The following is a 24583-nucleotide window of genomic DNA, read 5'->3' as shown; positions in this document are numbered from 1 at the left end:
TCAGCAAGACACTTAAGTACATGGTGACACATTGGCTCCTGATGATATCGTAACATACAACAAGCTTTCCTTCATTACGTTATGCTATTACAGTGTACATACATATTCATTAGCCTTTCTCAATATTGTACATGATAACTGTCCAGACACTCCCTGTAAGTGAAATACACTTGAAGTACACTTCAACACATTTACAAGAACAAGAGAATAAGTTTTCTTGACCGCTCTGGTGGCCTAAGTGGTTAGAATGTCCACCCCAGCCAAGTCATACCAAAGACTTACATAAAATGTTACTAACAGCTGCCTTGCATTGTGCTCAGCATTAAGAGGTTAGTGTTATGACTGGTCAGCCTGGTGTCAGGATAATGTGACTAGGTGGGACATGATGCTATATGTCTGCAGCATGATCCCCCAGTGCTAGACATCCTTATAAACATAAGAAAATATGCTAATTTGCATTTCAAGAAGCATTTTAAGTGTCTCTGTCAATTTCCACTTAGTTTTACACAATGCATGCTATTATAATGTATTTAAAAAGCAGATAATGTTGAGATAACAGCTGCTTGGCCTTAATTTAAGTGGGGCCACAATGTAGCAACCTTCCAACACTTTTGGACAATCAATCTTGAGTTTGATCAATGCCTTGAGTGATTTTCTAGAAATGGTTGACTGAAATTGATTATGGAGTAAAAAGTTAAATCGCAGAGAGTCTTTCTTTTTTATATGTAACTTAGCAACATGTGAAAAGTAGTACCTACTGATAACAATATCAGCTGCCATCTTCACTTTGGTGTGACTAAGTGAAAAACTACAATTTGGTGTGACTAAGAGAAAAACTACAATTTCTTGAGTTACAATTGTTGTTGTTGTTGTTGTTGTTGTGTTTAACGCCATTTTCAGCACTTGACAGGCTATACATGGCGGCCAGTATTAATGGTGGAGGAAGATCCCTGGAAAACCCCAGAAAGAACCACCGACCCATGAGAAGCTACTGGAAAGCTTTCTCACATACCCACATTGGCTGAATCCGAGACTCGAACTGGCGCAGACAGAGGTGAGATGGCAGTGATTCGTAACGGAGAGCACTTTAGACCACTCGGCCACTCGGGGCCCCCTTGAGTTACAAACCTTGTCTCTTGTTATATGTTTATCTAAGGGACCGTATTTTAGAAGGGTTTTAAACTTGCTGCCTCCACTCAAGACATATGATTTTCATAGTTTCATTGTAGTATCAAGCCGGCATCCAATGCCTGTGTTTCTGTATTAAGTAGTATATTGGACAAGTTTACTGTGTTGAGTAAAGTGAAGACAGTTACAAGTATCACTTGCAACTATACTTGTCCCAATGATGAGTGCTTGGAACATTTCTTTTTCTGAGCCCTGGTACTATTTCCATGATGGACCAACTAGGCTTAATTTAGGAGAAGTAGTGAGAATTAGATTTTCAAGATGGCCACTTGACTGCCATATTGGATGTCTGCATGGTACCATTTTCATTAAGGTCAGCTAGGCACCATAAGCCAGCTGTTAAGTAAAAAACCCATGCTGATATGACCATTCATTTAAGAGAGACAGTGATAGTAAGATTTTAAAGATGGCCATTTTTGTGTACGTGCAAGTGGTGCTATTTTTATTTAGGACCAAGTAGCCATCATAAGAAGTCTTCTGGTGAAAACTGCAAAGCAATATTACTTTTTATTCTGGAGAAGTAGTTAAAACAAGATGGCTACCATAGTGGCCATATTTGACATCAGATTAGCACATTTTTGCATTTAGGACCAATAAAATATCAGTCTTTTGATGTAAACCCCAAGCATATCAATATGACTTTCCATTCAGGAGGAGAAGCAATAACAAGATCTTCCAAATAGCTGCTTATATTACCATATTGGACACCATACTGCCAATATTTTTCTTTTAGAACCATTTAGAAATCACAATGACCTACACTTTTACTAGAAGACTCAATATCATCTACAGATCTCTATGCAGATGACACAACATTGTCAGACATCCAGAACACAATGCATGAACTTGAAATTTCTTTACAGAATGCCCTAAACAAACTGGAAAACTGGTGCACATGCAATGGCATGGTGGTAAATACTGGTAAAACTAAAATATTACTTATCTCAACACGGCAAAAAAGGACAAATCTTGATAGTGAGGAACTATGTCTAACATGGAAGGTTAAAAATTTGCAAATGGTCTGTCATGATAGACTACTTGGTGTTCTGGTAGATAATAACCTATCATGGACTGAACATATCAAACATGTCAGTAAAAAAGTCAATTTAAGTTTATGGCTTCTCAGTAGGATAAGACATTTTCTCCCTGAAAGGCAAAGAAAACTATTTTATAACAGTTACATACAACCTTATTTAGACTACTGTAATACAGTATGGGGTAATTCAAATAAAAACATAGAAAAGCTGGCACATCTTCTATGTTCTGGAATAGTATTCCAGCTGAGATTAGAAATGCCCACTCTATTTCCTTCTTCCAAACCCAATATATCCAGTGGCTTCAGAGATGCAGCTAAAATAAATAAATTCATTTGTATGAGGGCCTCAAGGTAGATTAGTTCTTAGCTAATTGTGTTACCCTCTTTATGTAAGGTCATTATTATTATTATTATTATTATTATTACAACAAGTCTTTCAGTGTTAACCCCATGTTCACATGACCATCCATTCAGGTCAAATAATGACAAGATTTTCAAGATGGCCTCTGTGGCTGCCAGATCGGGTATCTGAGCAGACCCATCATCACTGAGGTCCAGCTAGATCATGGGCTGAATGTGAGTGTAAAGTTTCATGGCAATCCACCATGCAGTTTACGATTAGTAATAATAAACTTGAACTAATGGGTATATCAATGGAATGACAGAATATGGATGGACAACAAACCATCATATAAGCTCTCCTGGTCCATGACCAGTAGAGCCAAAAATGGAGCTAATGAGACAAAATCCCAAAAAGGCACAACTAGGCATGTGAGACTATACACACACCAAACTGCATTAGCACATGTTGAATGGTTCCTGAGCTATGCTGGTTACAAGTATTTCAGACATGTAAAACTGATTGAAAAAGGTCAATAACTCCACCAAAATTGGACCTAAAATGATGGAACCCTTAAAAGGCACATTTACATGTAATAAGCAATTCACCTACGAAATGACATTCAATTATGCACAAGTGTTGTAGTGCTTTTTGTGTGCAAGATGCGTATATCAACAGTCAAATGGACAGATGGAAAAATAATTACTGTAGGTCACATGCAGCTCAATTTGGGTCCCTAATTATCGTTGAAATTATTGTCTTACTTCCACAAAGATTACAACAAAAAGATAATAAGTTTTTCTCTATTACTGGGTGTATGAAGAACAAACTTGGGAATAATGAAGTATTTCTAGAAAGCCATATTAGTTAATTAATTTTGGATGTGGACAGAACTCTATATTTGCCCATTAATGTATACTGTATTAATTAATGAGATCATGTTCTGAACTAAAGCATCATACACTGACTTCTGGCATCATGTGACATTAGCTGACCAAGTCCACCTTGATATATCTATAAATCTGGAACAATGAACAAATTACTAGACTGTTGTTACATCTTTGTTTATGTTCAATAAAACTGTGAATAGCAAAGACACAGAGATGCAATAACAAAATCTGAAGGCAGATCATGGCCTATACATTGCCTGTGTGAGCTCTGGTAGAGTTTGAATGATCAATTCATGATGCACCATTAATTCTAGGTAAAAAGTGTACACAATTTGAGCCCTACATTATTAGTACACACAACTTTGTATATAAGATTAATGTGCCAGCCCATTAAGTCCGGCCTTACAGCTAATTCAAAGCTACTGCAGCAAAATCTACCTACTTGATTAGAGTAAACCATAATGGCAATCCCACCTTCAAGATCAATAGTTTAGATGAGAAACATTAGTACATGTACACATTACAATGCTTGTACCTCTCAAGATGCAGACCAGGATGAACTGATACTAATTGTCTAGAATGGAGAGCATTCTCAAAGCTGTTACTATTAATATTATAGACATACACACTTATCATTTTGATAATATACTGTACTCTGATGATCAGTAAGTGTTTTCCCTAGTATTTAGGTTTAATGGTCCATTTCTTCTATCATGGATGACTCAGCAAGGAAGTAAGCAATAGTCTGTAGGTTGTACCTTAAGATGGAAGGTTTGCCGGCAGATTGTGGGTAATTGGTGGTGGTATATTAAAGCTGTCACCACTGATTGAGGGCTGAAATGCAATGGATGAAATAACATATACTTATTATAAATCAAGTCCAATATCAATCAGCACAGACCAAGATCTGCTGCACATAATTCAACGGCAGATCAGGGTCAATGCTGTTTAGCAGTTGGATTGGACTTGTACATGAGTATATATAGTAGATATGGAAACTGTTAAGGATGGTGATGAACTAAACTAAAAAGTCTGAAAACGAATAAAGTGTGACATATCAATTATTATATAATTAAATACGATGGTTAAATGCATTCTTCAGTCTAATAAAGATCAAGAAAACTTCGTGTTTTGTCTGGTGTGATAATTATCAGTATCTAGTAGATACCTGGTTATAAGATGAGTAATACAGAAAACTGCACTTGTCCAGATCTGGGACTATGCAATTTGTTAGGAGCAATCAGCAGAACAAACAACATAGACTCTGATCTACTGGTGCTTTATGCAATTTGACTGGACTGATAATTAGTATATATAGTAAAGTTTGCAGCTGCCAATATTTTAAAACCACCAAAGCCTAAAACAGACACTTTAATCTAAGTCTTCAGTACTCTAGAGCTATAATCTGGAACCATCTTTCAAGTGAAATCTGTGCAATTAGATGTACACATATATTCTTTACATACAATACACATGTAATTTCCCTAATTTGCTATGTATATACAGCAATCTCTCACTTTAAGGCACCTCAGTACCTTTTTATAATAAGACAGATTTGATCAAGGATTCCTTTCATTATATTACAATATTCTGTAACAAATACATCAGTACAAAAGGATCTCTTTTATGGCTTGCATAAACAGTATTGTGCAGGGTTGAAGTTCATACAGAATTCTGAATGACAAATTCAAAAACTTTTCCCAAACTTTCAAAGAACACAAACATAGATTTCCATAACCTATTTTCACTAGCATTTTGTATACAAGTAATGATATATGAGAAAACAACGAATGCAAAATACTACAGTATTGTTTAATGGTGAAATTAAAAACTATATAATTAATCAAAAGAAAGAAACCAGGAAAACTCAACTACATCTGAATCTAACAACCTTGGACAATTTTATTTGTGATTATGGAAAGAAATTTAAATGTTTGTGTTTACTTAAATTTTTAATGACTTTTAAAGACTTCAGGGTAACCTGCTAGATTTTCCCAAACTTTCAAGGCCTTGAAAATGCTACCTCATTTTTCCCAAATTGTCAAAGACCGTAAGAACCCCGTTACGGTTACAGAGTACTGTATAATTTAAAATATGCATGTGTGTGTGTGTGTGCATGATATGTCATAAAACTGCTCAAGAGAATAAAAAGTATTGATGGGTTTTTATGTTTATATGCTAATCTGTCAACATACATATTCATGAAGTGGAATTAGTCTTCAGTTTATTCTCTTGCTTAAAACTACCTTTTGTTGCTAGGTTACACCAAGGACCTCAACAGAGAATAGTAGCAAAACTAACTGGGTTACCAACTTGAATAAAAGAATTATTATTAATTATTATTACTGGTTCTGATAAATATAAGCAAACATATATCTTTTTAATGTGGATTTTGCATCCCATACCCGCCCAAAGATGAATAGGAATCTATACAACCAAAATCCCTTGAAGTGACTAATGCTCTACTAAATGAAAAGAATTCCAAGGAATTCAAAATAAGACCATTTCTGCTTTCTAAACTGTTGAGTGTTGAACCCACCTCTAATTATTCTCAAGTGACAAGATTTTCAAATCAGCCACTGTGGCAGACAAATTGGATGTTAAGATCGGCACCATTTCACTTTAGGCCAAATCAGACATCATTAGAAGACTTTTGGCAAAAAAACTCATGCTGATATGACCATCCATTCAGGAGAAGAAATGACTAGGTTTTCATTCTGTTCATTGATTCAGCAATACTTGAGACCAGATCATCAGCTCAGAACCATTCTGGTGAAAACCCAATGTTGATATGACTTTCAATCTAAGATGAGTAGCAATACAATTTTCAAGATGGCTCCCATAGTGGCCAATTATTGGATATTAGATCAGCACAATTTTTTTTAAACATCAACTAGACACCATAAGAAATATTCTGGCAAAAAATCCATGATATGCTTTACTGTTTAGGAGACTATACTGGATGTCAGATCAACAGTTTTCATTTAGGACCAAGTAGACATAAAAAAAGCCTCTTAGTGAAAACCCTTTGTTGACATGACCATGCATTCAGAAGTAGTTGCAATAAGATTTTCAAGATGGCCACTTGTGGCCATATTGGATGTCTGAGCAGAACCATTTTCATTCATGACCAACTAGACATCATAAGAAATCTTCTTAAGAAAAGGCCAATTGATACAACATTCCATCCAGGAGTCAAGATAATATGATTTTTAAGGTGGTTGCTGTGGCTGCAAAATTTTGATGTTTGAGAAGCAGTTTTCATTTAGAACCAACCAGACCTAAGGATGAATATGTGTGTACATTTTCATGGCAATTCTCCAAGTAGTTCTAGGAAGTGTGGCAATAACAATAATGTGCTAAGAAACAATGAGATATCAGAAGACAATGGACAGCAGGCCATCACATAAGCTCTTCTGAAAATAGCGTGAGTAAAGTCAATTGCTAACATGAATATATTTTGATGATGACCATAGTATACACAAAGTTTCATAGCAATTCACTAAAAACTGCAAGAGAGGCTGCACTTAGCAAATTATGTTATACATTGCATTCACCATTTGTATAAGTCAAATGGGGCAAAAACTCCTACAAGGGTACTGTAAATTGCACATCATCTACCCACCCCATGTTTAACAGTTACTATGTAGTTAACTGAAATTTTGGTAGAGACCATCTTTCTTCTTCCAGTCCAGTGACCTTGTTCCTTTAGACCCTGAAAATGATTGGCTTCTTCCTTGCCCTAAGTGCAAGCCATCAATTAAGTTTAGGTCAGGTCTGTGATGTTATTCTGCATACACAATTTTCCTTCTTTCAGTAAATGCGACCTTGACCTTTAAGCTTTTGAGCCTGTAATTGACTGGTTTCTTCCTTACCCCAACTGCAAGCCATCCGCAAAGTTTGGCAAATCAAGATAGTGGCAACTAATTGTATTGTGCAGGAATCACCTTGGTAACAGACACATGACCAGACATCAAAACATAACATGTTCAACCTTAAAGAAGGCATAGAATAATGTAGGCAGATACTGACAGTAATATATACCAAGTTTAAAACTGATCAATAGACAAAAGTCCCTCAAATGGACTCATGCTCTAATGTCTGAAAAAAAAAATGTCCACATTCCAAGACCAGACCATACCTTCTTTTTAACTGCTGAATGCTAAAAATAGGGGTCAAATGATTAACCAATAATCAATATCTTTTCTACATTAATACATGTACTCATTTTGATACAAGAGGTGAGGAATCAATACAAAAGGATACTTACCCAATACATGCTACCCTAATTGTCAGGAGTTGTGAATAATTAATAGTCAATCAACTTTTTGTTCTTTAAATTGAGGATGCACTTATTTATGTTAGTAACAAAGAAAAACTATTGACAACACCTACTCACCTTGCGCAAATTAGCAAACACAAGGTTACTAAATCAAATGTTTTGAAATCTGCCCCCTCCTGCCAATTCCATGCTGATCATTATATACTGCAAGCCCCATGTGTGATTTAAGAACTTTAGCAGTCATTTTATAAACACTTTTACTCATAATTTCGCTGTTGCTTCACATTTTGTCCATTTATATTGAACACAAGAGCCAAATTGCCAGCATGTCACACAGTTGATAGTAAATCTTTATTCAACTCCATAGTAAAACAATAACCACTAATTAGAACTAACCGTAGCTTATTCGCAACATGACACAATGAATATTGACATGCAAACTCAGAAGAAATAGAAATAAAACAACAGTAAAACTTTGCACAAAAGTGGCAAAAAAAATAATCTGTTAAGGAATCAACTCTTAGATGGGGAACAAGTTTGGAATATCTCCTTTAACGCTGATATATGTAATCTTTGGCTGAATGTGCAGACAGGATACAAATAAATTTAACACAGAATCAGCAGTCTTGCTAATTTGTGGGTGTTTTTAATAATTTCGTGGCAGTTGCAGGAAGCACAATGTGAAGGATGTGGTTGCTAGTGATATCCACTCCCATACTCTGACTTATTATAGATAATATTTTCCTTGCACAAGGAAACAGCACTATTTGTTTTGTTTTGAAGATAACAGCATAATGACTTCCAAATTTAAGCAAAGATATGAAATTGGTAATAAAATGTTTTACAAGCATTCATGCAGTGCATGTAACCAAGATGAGCCCTGCACCTGATCAAATAGAGCAACCTGAAATGGCCTAAAAGACTGAATAAAAATCAGTTACATAACATGTAGTCTTTTTAGAAGTATTTTGTTATGTTGTCAAGGATGAGAAAAGCATATGAACAGACGACAAGCCTACCAGTATGTCTGTCTGTAATCTGCAAACGAGAAATGCAACCAAAATGTCGATGCATAAAATGGTATCACCATCCTGCTGAGACCTTCTCGAGATTAAAAGACAGACAAGCTGATATGTGTATTGATAATGTATTGTATCATAGGCTGTGTATCATGAATCATATCAATATGCAGTAGAGGTGTATTCTTTCACACAGTGCTGGATTAAGGCCTTCCAGGGACCTAAGCACTCAAAATATTATGGTGGCCACCCCACTCCTACAAAATATAAAACTAAAAAAACATTAAAATATTAAGAGCTAAAAAAAGGTGGCAATATACTAGTATTGCCATCATTCCAAATCAAAATACTCATATAAGCAGATCAAAATGGTCATATGTAATTCATTCAATTTTATCATCCAAAATTAATTTGAATTTTTTTTCTGGTGCCTCTGTTGGGTTGGTGCCCGAAGCTTGTGCTTAGTAATGGGTAATTAATCTGGCCCTGGTTTCACCCCCAGCTCTGATATTCTTGAAACGTAACAAAATTTTCAAACTAGCAGCTGTAGCAATCATATTGGATATCAGATCAGAGCTATTTTCATTGAGGACTAGCTAGATATCTAGATATCTAAAAGAATATTGGTGAAAACCCTCAATTCGATATGACAAAGGAGGGGTTGCTACCCCTATTTGAGGTCAGATCAGCACCTTTTTACTTATGACCCTATATGACCCTATATACATCATATCAGAAGTCTTTCAGTGAAAACTCCATGTCAATATGTCTTTCTGCTCATGAGAAATAACAATAACAAGAAATTCAGGACTGCTGCATTCACAGCATCCATCCTGGATGTCAGATCAACACCATTTTTACTTGGGACCCACTAGATATATGAAGTCTTTTACTGAAAACCCTTTATGGATATGACCATTCATTCAAGAGGATTAGTGATAAAAAGATGTTCAAGATAGCATGACTGTGATGGCCATATTGGATGGCTGAATGACACTATTTTCATTTAAGACCATCATGCTAATTGATGGACACATAATGAATAGATGACAGACAACTGATCATCCCAAAAGCTTTTCAGATCTATGACTAATTGAACTAAAAATGATCTGAGTTGTTACACTTTAAGTTTTGACTTTTCAAATTTGAAGTAATTTTAAAGAACACACATCATAGCTGATAAATATACGTCTGCCAAGCTATTCAGGCACTCCTAATGAAAGATACTCAACAGGACACCTGTGTTGATTAGCCAAGCTATTGATGATACACTTAGGGCATTAATTTGAAGGAAGCTTTGTTACTCTAGTTTTGCTTGATTGATGCTATAAAATTGCCTTTATTTATCTTGGTAGCCAGATAATTGTACAGTACTATTTGAAGATTTTATATGCATCTCCAAGTATTGTGCTTAATAATATGTGGATAATATGAAATACACTATATATATATATATATATATATATATATATATATATATATATATATATATATATATATATATATATATATATACCCCCACATTTGTCTTTCTTTCAGTGTGTAATACTTGTCAAACAAAAGGTTGCATGCTGAAAACTCATTGGTAACCAAATTTTTAAAAAAAAAAAAAATTATGTTCAGGCTACTCAGGGCAAATAATAAGTGGTTAATTCAAGATTTAAGAGGTTTTTTGCAATTTAATCTCTGACATACATGATTTATAAATTGCTGAAGATTTCAATAGTTCACTTAAACTTCTCTTCCACAAGTGTTACTGTCTGACTCCAATGTCAGCTTGTCTTTTTAAATGCCTCAAAATGTATTTACTTGCTAAAGCAGTTTGTCATGTTGCAATGTTGTTAACAATTCATGTTAAGCTCTCATCTTAACACATTAACCCCTAGCAACGAGTTAATGTGGCAGGAGGTAGTAGCCTACTGCAGAGCTCTGTAGCATCATGGTCATGCCTGATACACTAAAGTGGGTGGTATTATAGAAAGGTAGACAGATGTAGCTCTACAATGATACCAAATAATCTGGAATATCTAGTTGTACTACAAAATACAGAGGGAAAAACCGTCAATTTTTGGACCTGATTTTTTTAAACCCAAAATTCCCATTGTAGGAATCTGATTTTGTGTCCGGATTTTGGACTTTTTGGTCTCAGATCAAAGGCAAACCAAAATGAACTGCAAACAGACGGATGAACCTTTGCAAAAAGTAGGATAAGATGGGCATTTGGAATAAAGAGTGGTCTCGATAAAAAAATAATGGCTCCGTTTAGCAAAAAAAAATATATAAAAAATCCAACTTTTACCCTTCTGTTCATGCATGAGCCAAATAGCCAATGAAAAACGATGTTTCTAACACAACTAGGCAGTATGTTATTGAAAGATCACCTGGGATTTGGTGCTTTTGGATCAATTCAGAAATAGCTTTTAAAATGTGTTTCCTACTCAAATTTCAGGCGAAAACGACAAAAACATCCAGGGGTTAATGTGTTAAGATCAACTATGATTTAGATATTGGTAGTTGTCCTGGTAAAAATGTACTACAAGAATTTTATTGAACATTGCCTGCTGAAACCTAGTTTAGCTATTAAAATATACCTGTCACAAAATTAAACAAATTTGGGCGATTGATAATTGTTTGCCAATAGTGAGTTATGCCCAGGTAATAATAATAATAATAATAATAATATATATATATATATATATATATATATATATATATATATATATATATATATATATATATTAGGTTTATCTGAGGTAACTATATATTACCTTAATTTTGTTGAATTTTGCTAGCATTTTAATTAGCAATATCTACACTGCAGCATAGTTTATCTGAGACAATTCATACAAACCTGCAACAAAATTTCAAGCAATAAATAGTTAGCCGTAGATAATGTAAATTAATGTCATGTAATAAATGGACACCAGGCACATACATTAAATTTTACTTGAGTATCTGTGTATAATCTAACGTTGAAAAAATGTCATAAGCCAAATATATAGTATTTGCATCACGTAATGCAAATTCTCAGAAAAAGATTACCTACCACTATTTAATTGTCTGAAGATAATGCTAAAGTTATCTGCCTGCTAAACTAGGTGATTATGAGATAACTATATATTAAAACTTTTTTATGAACTTTGCTCACCATAAACACGGGTTACAGCTATGAATATCTGGCATAATAGGATCCTAGATGATATTTAGTTAAATGCTAAAACACTGATACAGTGACTCAGAAACCTGGGATCTCTAATCAGTGAGAAACTGATAGAGGATATGACATTGTGAGTATAAATCATAGACATGTTTCACCAGGGATTTTCTCCAAATCAGGAATTGAAGTGGAAATCACTTTTGTGCTTTAAAAAGGCAACTCATCAGCCACAAAAGTGTTTGGTTTTTGTGGGGTTTAAAGCAATTTTTCAGCACATAATAAACTATACATGGAAGCCAGTATATTTTGGTAGAGGAAGAACCTGGGAATAACCAAAGATACATGGAAAGCTACTGACAAGCTTTCTTCGCATAACTACATTGGTCAAGCTGAGACTGAAACTGGGGAGAAGGGAGGTGAGATGTGTGAGTGAACTGTGAAGGTGAATGCCATAGACCAACCACCCTGGGAACCCTGAAAATATGACTAGCAACTTTGTCACCTGCTAGTCTGAGCCCTGTAATTCCTCTCTGTTCAACAGGCCATATACATAGTTAACAAAGGGATGGACCAGCCAATCTTAATTTACCCCCACCCCTCACCATCAATAAATGTTATGCACTTCTAAGGAAACTTTCAAATGATTGATGTGAGAGTATTTCATTGCCAACTACACTTTTCTTTGTCAATATAAGGGACAGACCATTTAATTTTCTGGAGGGAATTTGGAAATTTTATTTCAAACCAGGAACACTTTTCTTTCACCTGAAGATAAATAATTTTTTCAATTAACATAATTGATATAATAGGCTCTTTTTTCTTTAAATTAAAGCATGACTATTTTTGTGGGCTGCAAATTTTAATTAAAATAAATCCATGCCACCTCACTAGAGAGTTGGTCCCTTAACTAGGATAAGTGTATGTTACATGATGTCCCTACAGGGTCTAGAACTAAACATTTTTGGGTGGAAATGAGGGAATTTTCTAAATAGTGCTGGGATTTAATAAAGAAATATGGTTTTAAAAATCAAATGCATGAATTTTTGACACTTCAGTTCATTTTTCAGCACAATATTTGAAAAGTTAGCATTAATCCTGTACTCACATATCCTAGAACAGATGCTAGCTGCACTAGTCACTTTGAATAGTAACAAGTTATAGGAATACAGTGTAGACTGTATGGGTTAAAATGTGTATTATTTTAAGTCTTATGCACATAAAGCAGGCAGTGACCTACTTTTGGTATTGTAATATACAACTCATTAAAGAAGCATAATGATATCAAGATTTCATGAGTGTAAAACTGACAGTGTTGAAAAGATCATGTGAGTTCATTTATATTTGTGGGTTCAATTTTATGTGTTTTCAAAAACCAACATTTTTATAGCCATTTATGTCTGTGGATTGGGCAGGGGGTCCTATAGTTTCCACAGAAAGACTGTTCATTGGGTCTTTGAATTCAACACAAATCGAACCATAAAATCCATGACAAATAGTAAATTCACATTATCAAGTAATCCATCACGTGATGATGCCAAGCAACCATAAAGAATAGGCTGCAGTGACCTAATCTTTGACACGGTGCCTTACAACTAAATTATTTCAAGTCTGATGAGAATTGGAAACACAATGTTCTTCAAGACGTATATAATGTTGCAAAATTTTGAAGAGATAATTTTGTAGTACTTTCTGTCATGGTCAGTGTGACATGTAACCATTATGATTAATGTACTGGCTAGACTTGCAACAAACTGCTGACTGCACAGGTTGGGATATACTCTGTTTAGAGCATTAACTGAATTTTAATTAGTCCATTTGATAAAGGTCAGACAGATGGAAGGGCCAATGTTAACATAAGGGCAAATAGTGGAAAATTAACAGTTGAGACAAACCAATGCAAAACTTTTGGGAAATTTTGAACCATTTGAAAATGGGTGTAATAAGATGATATCTTCATGAATAGTACAGGGCAGTCTAGTGTGAGTTATTATGACCTGTGTGTGTGTGTGTTCCCAGATAGAATTCGAGGTTTTAAGAAATTCCCTTTGTGAAATTAGTCTAGAATTTAACTGAGGAAAGTTAATAAGTAATTTCTCTCATTAAATAAATTGTCCAAGGTACTGGGGGTATGGAAGATTGAGGGACCTGAACAAAAGAAGAAACTGAGGGAATTCTCTGATGATAAGCAATCAAGGGCTTGGGAAGGCACAAAGATATTGTCTCAGTTGCATACAATATGGGTCCATCCATTTAGCACATATGCAAAAATCTGACAAAGCTTGACCCCTCCCCCGCCATACACATGCATACTTTTTATACCCACCCACCCACCTGTGTACGTATGCTTGAGCACCATGGCAGCTAAAATCTTGAGCCAGCGGAAGTCCACAGTGAGGCTAGACTGAAGGATGTGTAATCCATGGGGTAGGCTGCCAGGCTGTGTCAGACTCACTGCTGAGCTGTGATAGCTAGCAATCAGGGGTATGATGCATACAAGTAACACCTCTCCCAGAGTCCTACTTCTCCCGGTAGCCGTAGCTCATTTGAAGGCCAATGTAGATAAATTATTATCGAGATTTCACCCCACCCACCCCGTCTCCTATGTGTATGTACATTATCAGTAGACCCCCCCCATACGCAAATGTATGCATTTGGGTAAACCGCCCTCCCCACTCCATCTGTACGTACTAAATGGATGGCCCCAATATGTTCAATGATGTAAGTTTGTAATTATTTGTTGAAATTATTAGTTTTAAATTACATTTCAATTTTCCTCGAGTTCAGAAGTGAATTGTTTGCCTTCCTTTGTCTTAAGTGCTATATGACTTCTGAATGTGTTCAGATTTAGGGGTATGTGTATAATAAAAATCATGGATTGTAGGAATTCCATGAATTACTCTGATACGAATTGTAAAAATTTATTTGTCTTGAATGATGTGTAGCATGTATGCAAAGAATTGATTTTACTATGTCTATGTCAATGAATCACTAATTAGAAAAGTAACATTGTTAGGACAAAGAGGGAATTCCATTAATTCATCTGTTTAATTGTTTTCATTGAGAACAGATAGTATTATCATTTGGACTGTGTACTGACTGACCTAGCAAGTAATTTACATCCCAAAGCTGTGTAATGGTTTATCAAGGTTTAATAATGTCATGGAATGTGAGGTGCTGCTAGAAAAGACATTAATTTATAGTAATAGGGTTGTGAATGTGTATTAGGTTGCGAACTGAGTGTGTATTAGGTTGCGAACTGACCATAACTTATTGCTGTTGAATTCCGACAGACAATAGCGGGAATAGTGTGTGATTCCAGAAGGGAAAAACCTGACACATATTTAGGTTGGGTATTATCTTTTCTTTTAAGGAAGAAAAAAATAGCTACATACCTGTGCTGCACAGTGGAAAAGAGCAGTCTACAACCAGGATGGTTGATGACTTGAAGAGGTTAGAGGGGGAGAGAGAGAAGGAAAAGAAATAAGCCAACACCCACCTATCACAAACAGTGATTTGGAAAATACCAGAAGCAATTCTGACATGCAAGCAATTTGAGTTTTATCATTCACTCGATTATATAATGAAATTTGTTTTATTGGCGTAAATCTATAACTCTTTTTCTAAGAGACAGTGATTCAATTAAATATCATCTTCCATTTCATTTTGTTTATATAATTGATTAAATTGTTTTATTTTGCATACAGAGGCTCATGTTGTTCTATTCTATATTTCTGCTCAGATCTCTGTTATTCCATCCATTAATTTTATGTTTTATTTCATTGTTTATTTGATCTGGGCAGTAAAATTGTGGTGAGTCATCTCCTAGAAAATGATAACCATAAACCATAAGGAGTGGGGAGGTCACACGTCTCTCACCTCTGACAATATAGTTTTAAAATTGATTTATTGATATAAATGCAACAAAATGTAGGTAACTAGCCATTGCGCTGTTTAGATGAGTCGATGCATAAAATTTGGTCCATGTAGATCCATATACCAATTCTAAGGAATAGAGTGAAAGAGGGTTCGAGATATGGAGAGTGTTACAAACAAACCTCAAAAACACAAAAGTCGCTTGAGCATAAAAAACAAGTGACAGTGACCAGACCTAATTTTGGTGCAGTTGAGTTTGTCTTCCCAAGAATTATCCACAAATCTACCTTTGGTGCAGTTGAGTTTGTCTTCCCAAGAATAATCCACAAATCTACCTTTGGTATAGTTGAGTTTGCCTTCCATCCAGAGAATCACAAATTTTACTGTATGCAGGTCAAATAGGGTCTAAATTACAAGCATGTTCTGAAACTATAATGATCAAATCACCAACAAACAAAGAAATTAATGAAAAGGCAAAAACATGTATTCCCTTGCAACTCTGTTGTCGAGGGGATAACAAGACCTGTATAATCCTTCATAACTGCTACATAAAATGGGTGCATACATCTCTCTCTCCCTTCCTCCTCATTATTACCCCTTATTTATGTTAAATACTGTTTTTAACTTCCAGTCCCTTCACATACAGGCCTCCACTATAATAAAGACAGATTTCAGGGCTCATACACAAATGATATTACAACGTTATGTAAAATTATCCATAGTATGATACCCTAATGTGAAACAATAGGTCGCTGGTGTGCAAATTAATAAATTTTACTGAATGAAAGTAAGCATATCAGATTCAAATACTTGTCATATATGACTGATGTTAAAGCTAGGAGTAAAACCGTATACTTCCATCAAAACAAAAATGTTCAAAAAATATTCAATTTTGTTATGATGGATACTTTCATCATTTGTTGTAAAACAATTTAGAGATGTTCAAAAAATCATGTATTTTGGACAAAATGACCGTGACATCAATTTTTTTATTTTAAAAAAAAATCAACTTTCAAGAGTTTTTATTTCTAGATTATTATAGATACTTAGCATTTGCAATAAACTGACATTTGTAATAAATTCTGTCTTGATAAATGAATTTAGACTTCTAGGTCCTGGTTATCACACCTAAAACAACATGGAATATACAGATATGGCACTCTATGTAAATTACATCAAGTGGCATTCATTCTCTCCTTATTAATGTACATATGATTTATATGTAGGAATTGAAAAATAAAGTAATGGTAATGAACTAAGAAAAGTGAAGTGTTCTGTCATGCACAAACAAGATGTCAGGCAACCATGGTAACAAACATTTTATTATTCAGCTAAGTTAGCTGACAGCAACATAAATGGGCAAGCCAACATCAAAGGTTCGTAACATCTCTGCCTACCAATTGGCTACAGTCAGCTTTGTCATTCACACAAAAGTTACACCATTCCTATAACAAAAGCTTGCAAACTCCCCACTGAACTCCACTGATAGATTTGGTAGTTTCAAGTTGAGGTAGTGCATAATGGGTGCAAAATACACGTATTGTAATTTTAAAAAAATAAATGGGTTTGTTAGTTATCTACAGTCTCACAAGCACTGAAATCATGATGCATTTGTCGGTAAATGAGACAATAATCATGGCAATGAAATCATGATGCATTTGTTGGTAAATGAGCCAATAATCATGGCAATGAAATCATGATGCATCTGTCAATAAATGAGACAATTATCACAGCACTGAAAACAAAACATAAAACTCCACTGACGTGAGAAAATCTGTATCCCTAAACTATTTCTTAAATCATATCCCACATAGCCAACTTGCAAAAAGAGCTCAATCAAAACATCAGCTCTTCAGTGTGCATGTGCTCCCACAAACACATAAAAAACTTATATTAACAAAAATGGAAATGCTAACCCATAAGTTAATACTGGGTGTACACATTTACTTAAAAAAAGGTAATTAAAATCGAAATATACAAGTCAGACACAAATTCAAAAATGCATAGGTTCAGATCTGCCATTACATAAAGCTCCAGCTGTTCTGGGTTGATGCAGTTTGTTAGGACTAATCAGATGTAACAGTTAGCAGCTGGAAAAGTGAAGATTGAAAACAGTGTCTTCAATTTTCTATTGCTGACAATCTTATGGTATTATTAGTTTTCCACCATGTTTGCATCAATTACCAGGAATCATGGGACTGGATAAAAAAGTGAAATCTTCATAGGAACAACACTCAAGGACCCACAAAATTTTGTCCTTGAAGGACATGTTTCCCTTATAGACAGGTCTCTTATATGGATACTAATCTTTTGTAGAGACTGAAACATTAACTCAGCTTCAGAAACTGGATCCATAATGTTCTTCATGAGTAGGTGTTCCATATATGGTAGTGTCTGCTATGGCAGGTTCCACTGTAACAACTGTATCAACATCAACCTCTGTTTCTGCTAAAGGACAAGTAATAGTACTGTAGAGAAGATATCAGGATTATGCTATTTTGTCATACCAATTATGTAAAATGTCAAAAAATACAACAACAAAAAAAACAGTAGTGCCACGAATAACACGATTTGCCCACCACTTGTTTAACTGTCCTCTAAGGCTGATAATTGAAATAATGATACAGATACCATTTTCATCTTTCAGTCACAGAACCCTCGATTTTTTACCTTGTCTGTCCGAAAATACATAGGCCTGTTCCTTACCCTAAATCCTTGCCATCCATAAAGTTTTATCTTGGTCTGTATGTATTCAGTCACAGTGATCTTGACCTTTGACATTTTGAACCCCATATCAGTAGGCTTCATCTTTACTCCATGTGCAAGTCATCCACAAAATTTGGTTGCAGTATGTATTGTAAAGTATGCTATAGTGCAGAAACCCCTCATCTGCTTTCAGTCATACTGATAATGACCTTTGATCTTTTGACTCCAAAATCAACAGGGTTTTACCCCATCCACATCCATAAAGTTTTATCCAGGTCTGTGATATAGATAACAAGATTTTCAAGACTGATGCTATGGTAGCCTGGCTGGAATTTAAATTGGTACCATTTGTATTTAGGACCAACTTGATATTTCAAGTCTTTCTGTGAAACCCCCCTTTGATATCAATCCATTCAAGAGTAGTAGCAATAACAAGATTTTCAAGATGACTGCCATGGTGGTCATAATGGATGTCCAAGGGGCACCATTTTCATTTGCTACCAATGATAATTGTGTTTCATGGCAATCCTCCCAGTAGTTCAGGAGAAAATGTCTTAGCAAACTTGTGCCCACTAATGACAGATGACAAGCCATCCCATTCATCTGCTTCAGTCACTTAATTGTGGCATTTGTTGCTATTAAGGTTTTAGCCAAAAAAAAGTAACGAAAAATTTACCACAAGTCTCTCAAAGGGACTTGTACTCTACTTGGCGAACAGAATTTTCCAGAACTCAAGACCATTTCTTCCTTCTAACTGCTGTGTTGAAATCACCTCTGATATTCTTCAACAATCACATGATTGTTAAACTAGCTGCTGTGGTGGATATATCTGATGTCTGATTGGCACAATTTTTAATAATGATAGAACAGACATCATTAGAAGTATCTTGCTGAAATCCCCATGTCATAATGTTCATAAATTCAGGAGTATTAAGATTTTCAAAACAGCCATTGAGGCAGCCATAATGGTTGTATGACTGGCACCATTTTCAATAAGGATCAACACGATACCATAAATCATCTTTATGTGACAACCCATGTTGAAATGACCATCAATGTAGCAATATTTTCATGATGGCCATGGTGGTGGCCATATTGGATTAAGATCAGCAACATTTTCGTTTAAGACCAACATCAAAAAAGATGTCTTTTAATGAAAACCCCATTTTGATATAACCATCCATTCTGGGGAAGTAACTATAATAAGATTTTCAAGATTGCCACATATTTCATTTCATGTAGTCATTTTCTTCGAGGACCAGCAATACCATGGGATGAATGTGTGTGCAAAGTTTCATGGCCGATTATCCATGTAGTTTAGGAACAGCAGAGATAACAAACTTGTTCTAATGGACGGATGGACAACATGATGGACAAAAGAATATCCTATAAGCTCTTCTGGTTTATGAGTAGAAAAAATGCTGTAATTGACTAAAATATCTGATCAGGTCATCCACTCATGATCATCATAAAGTGTGTACAAATTTCATGGCTTTAAGCCCAATAGTTTCTTTTCTGTTATCATGCTAACATGCTTACAGGACAGATATATGAACACATGGAAATACAGACAGGCAACAGCAACACAAAATGGTCCCTTCTATGATTGCAATAGGAGCACAAGAACTGCACACACAGCTGTAAATAAAGTTTTCAGCTGGGTTACTAATGTTGCTGCATGAAAGGTTAAATATCAACCAATTAAATCTGAGACTGCTGATTTTTAACATGTCATGCAGTCGTTCATATTGAGGCCATTACAAGGTTTCTTTCATTGTTGCAGGAAATGAAAGGCAGGAAATGGTTAAGTGTACTCCCTAAAGTTGATGAATAAAAACTACAAATTACATGTCTGCATATACAGTTCAGGTTAAACTACTTTAAAGGTTGTTGTTGTTGTTGTGGGGTTTAACGCCATTTTTCAGCACGATAGGCTATACATGGCGGCCAGTATTAATGGTGGAGGAAGAACCCGGAAAACCCCAGAAAAGGTCTGGACATGTTTGTGATTGGAGCATGTAAATGGTAACTTATTTAATAACCATAAATAATGTATTGCAATTGCAAAATATGAACTGTGACCCCAACATGTACTAGCTTTATCTATAAAAAAACCCCCCACTCTTTCAGGAGTTTCAAAAAGTCCTCCTTAAACTGTTGACAAAATTATCTTCTCTCTATCAGTTTTTGATATTGTTCTTCAACTAGGAGTGATGTCAAAGAATCTTAGACATACACAATTACACTATTTAAACTACCACATGTCATGAAAATTCAGCATTTGTAAATGAAGGACAATTTCAAATATATCACAACCTCTCATTACCAAGCACAAGTGGGATAGAACAATTCCAGCTCTTTACAAGAGAGATGTTTATCTGAGGTAAAACAGAGGTGAAAAGTTGGAAACGGTCTGATTTGAAGAGGTAAACAGTTATGGAAACTGACTTATATTATATGCTGAACTGTATTCAGTATGCATGTATTTGGGTTTAATGGCACATCAACATTATAATGGCTATGTGATCAAAAATAGAGTTCTAAAAATAAAAAATTACAAGAAAAAGGAGAGTCTCATATTTAAACTAGATTTTTGCTTATAAAGCATGTATTCTACCACTGACAATAAGCTGACTGAAAAAATCCAAGGCCAAAATATTACAAACGTTTTAAAAAAATGGATATATTACTAAATTGCATGAGAAAATCTAATTAGTTCATCTATATGCAAACAAACATGCCACCAAAATCTTATTTGTTAATCAAAGTGACTTTATACAGTGTCACCCAAAAAAGACTTAACGACCCAGTCAGATTTTTCTGCTTTAATCATGATAAGTATTTTGTTAAAGGTCAAGCATTTTTTTTTTTTAAATGTGTAAAAATATTGAACAAGAATTCCTCAAAAAGACTGATGCTCTATGTTCCAAACAGCATTTCCAGAACTTTTTTTTTTACTTGCTTGATGTTGAAACCATCGCTGATAATGACACGAGATAAAATATGATAATAATTCTTTATTTCAGACTGCTCAGGCCATATATCTAAATTAAAATATAAAAGTTATTTTAAACAGAAAATCAAAGTTATGTACAAATATACAGAGACATCTACAACTACAGAATATGTCTGGCATTGTTAAGAATAAAATTATATAAGACATTTAAAGAGTAATTTACCAATAATCCCATAATTTAAATGAATATCATAGTTCCACAAAGATTTCAAGATACAATTCTTACTATTATATATTCTTGTCATCCTTAAAAACACGTACAGTACTTTCCTATTTCTTCTTAAAAAATGAATTCATTAAAGTTTACAAACCTGGTAGAGGAACTCACTGTTCCATCTTGGAAGGCTCAACAGAAAATGAAGACTACAATAAATAGTTTTCTTTTCATACATTCACTCAAGCTTGTCCAGAGGAGCACAGTACCTTGTGCAGCAATAAAATTTCAATAATCTAATTCTGATATTCAAAATAACAATTTTTAAATTGACATAAAGCATATTTATCTGTAAAGTCTTATCATATCTTCATCACCTGACTGATTGGATTTTAATGCAGCTCTACTGAATAAATTTTCAAAAAATGAACTCTTTCATTTTCTCTGTTTCAAATGTCAAACAAATTTAAATTAAGGTCTTTAGTTTAAGATCCTAGAGTCGTAACATATGGATGGAACTGGATACTGAACTTCCCCCATCACTACATAGTCTGATTGTTTGCCATATTAACTAGAGTTATTGAGTACGCAGGCAGGTATTTGATTGTCAAGCAAAATTTAAAAGTGTCCAATGACTGACCCTATCACATTCCTGACTGGCATAAAAAAGAATGCAAACCATGTTCTACATAATAATTGAGCTTCTTAAAGGCATTGAGGCAAAAGTCAGCTGAATGTTGTTTTCCAAAACCAAAATGACTATCAGAGATTGTGACTTCAACTTGTTGTAGTATAATACATTCAAATATTTCCTAAATAACTGTCATTAAGAGCGCAAAGTCCATAGTTAGTTTTGTCTACCAGGTTACTAATTTTATTTTACAGTGACAAGATAATTATAACTTGAAGTAGTAACAAGATTTTCAAATTAGCTGCTGTACAGGAAATACTTGATGTCAGATCAGCATCATTTTCATTTTCGACCATACATCATTTAGCCAACAAGACATCATAAGAAGTCTTGTAGAAGAAACCCATGTCAACAAGACTTTCTATTTTTGAGGAGTAAAAAGTTTTTCAAGAAGGCTGCTATGGTTACCATATTGGATATCAGACTGGCACCATTTGGGGCGAACTAGACATCACAAAAAGCTGAGTGAAAGCACATTTAAGACATGACCAAAGTGAGGAAAAAAAGATTGTCAAGATGGACATTGTGAATGTCATATTGGAAGTCATGACGTCACCATTTTCATTTTGAACCAACTAGATATCACAAGCGAACTTTCCATCAGAAGCCAACGCTAATATGACCATTCATTCAGGAGTAGTAATGACAAGATTTTCAAGATGGTTGCTGTGATGGACATAAAGTACCATTTTTAATTAGGACCAACTAGACATACAGGTACATGTAATAAGAAGTCTTTTAGTGAAAGCTGATATGACCATCCAATCAAGAGAAATAGCAATAACAAGATTATCAAGATGACCACTGTCTGAGTGCCACCATTATCATTTAGGACCAAGTAGACAATGGGATGAACAAATGCATTTTCAGTTTCATGGCAATCCATCCACCAAGAAGTTTAGAAGCAACATTAACAAACTTCTGCATATGAACTGATGGATGGTGGACAACAGACCATCCTGTAAGATTTTCTGGTCTATGACTGATTGAGCTCAAAATTGCTGTAACAGCCTGACAATTTATTCAAATCCTCAACATATATGCATATACTGTATAAAATTTGCTACCAAATTTACTTTGCCCACATTCAAGATGCAACTGTTGCAACGAGTGGGTACATAAATTTTTTTTAAAAAAATTAGAATTAAAAGTTCCCAAGATTTTTGTTGGAAACATTGTCATACACCATTATGGCTGTTTCATTATTCTTCAAACAAGCATCCTATATCTATGCATTCATGCATCTATACAAACCCAATTCCATAATTTTGATCTTTGAAATGGATGGAGGCTTAATCTATGTTAACAGGATTTTCTAATAGCTTCTCTTTTATGACATCATACTTTTGAGACTTGAACACTTTAAGAAAATAAGTCGTTTCAATCAATAGGTGTATTTGGAGTCAAGTACCCATAGCTATTATATACATGCCTTTTATGTAATTAGAAAGTCAAAACACTTTAACACTGATCTTAAACTCAAAAGATCTTTACAAGACTCTTTCATTGGGACTGACAGATCTTCTGGCCAAATAAATGTAAAAAAAATCTTTGGTATTCTTGAAAAACTCCAGTATACCAGATTTATTTACAAAAATATTTTCCTGCATGCTCGAGTTAACATATTCATAAGATACCTATATGTGCAGCACAAAACTATTTGACCTTAAACCTGATTTAATGGATAGAAGATCACTGAAACTTGACTACCTCTGAGAACATCAAGATGTACCCACATGCCAAGTTTGTAAAGAGGACCAAACTTCATTCTCCTGCCTTACACAACCTATCAGCATGCTTCATTAGTATTATAAGAATATAATATGCAAATTATCTCCTGACCTTTATGTATTACTTGGCTGGCTATTTTACTTTTATAAAAAATGTTTAGCGCTAAAGGCATAATCAATATGCAGAGCTCCAGCTCACAAGTGTACATATCCAAGATCTTGATTCAAAAAACATTTTTACCAAACTTTATCAATATCAGGTGAGAAATAGAGAAGCAACATGCTTAGCCAATTTGATGCAAGGTCACCACAGTAATGTGGGAAGATCTCATTTGATATAGAACCTAATAACATGATAAAATATGTTTATTTCAGTCTCCAAGGTGGTTAAGAACCCCAGCCCATCAGATTCAAGTTATTAACTCATAAATACGTACAGATCATGCTTACAACCAATCTCTTCCAATATCCTTATGACGAAAGACTATTTACTCTAATTCA

General features: G+C 34.7%; 1 protein-coding gene across 13 annotated transcripts in view; it reads right to left on the bottom strand.

Annotated features, from left to right (window-relative positions):
- Nucleotides 1-24583, bottom strand: part of LOC149806554 (guanine nucleotide-binding protein subunit gamma-1-like) — a 135959-nt gene that overhangs the window by 64179 nt on the left and 47197 nt on the right. Inside the window, exon 1 of one of the 13 annotated variants that reach the window (XM_089954470.1) lies at nt 11904-11934. The exons of 6 other annotated variants lie outside the window; for them this stretch is intronic. The gene's annotated coding sequence lies outside the window, so the exon portion shown is untranslated. 6 more of the 13 variants (XM_089954447.1, XM_089954443.1, XM_089954433.1 and 3 more) reach the window with 6 other exon arrangements.

Source organism: Sinohyriopsis cumingii, chromosome 1 (assembly GCF_028554795.1).
Source record: "Sinohyriopsis cumingii isolate HCF-2022 chromosome 1, ASM2855479v2, whole genome shotgun sequence".
NCBI classification, from domain to species: Eukaryota; Metazoa; Mollusca; class Bivalvia; order Unionida; family Unionidae; genus Sinohyriopsis; species Sinohyriopsis cumingii.
The sequence above is the reverse complement of the archived record's forward strand: the minus strand, read 5'-3'. Positions and strand labels throughout refer to the sequence as shown.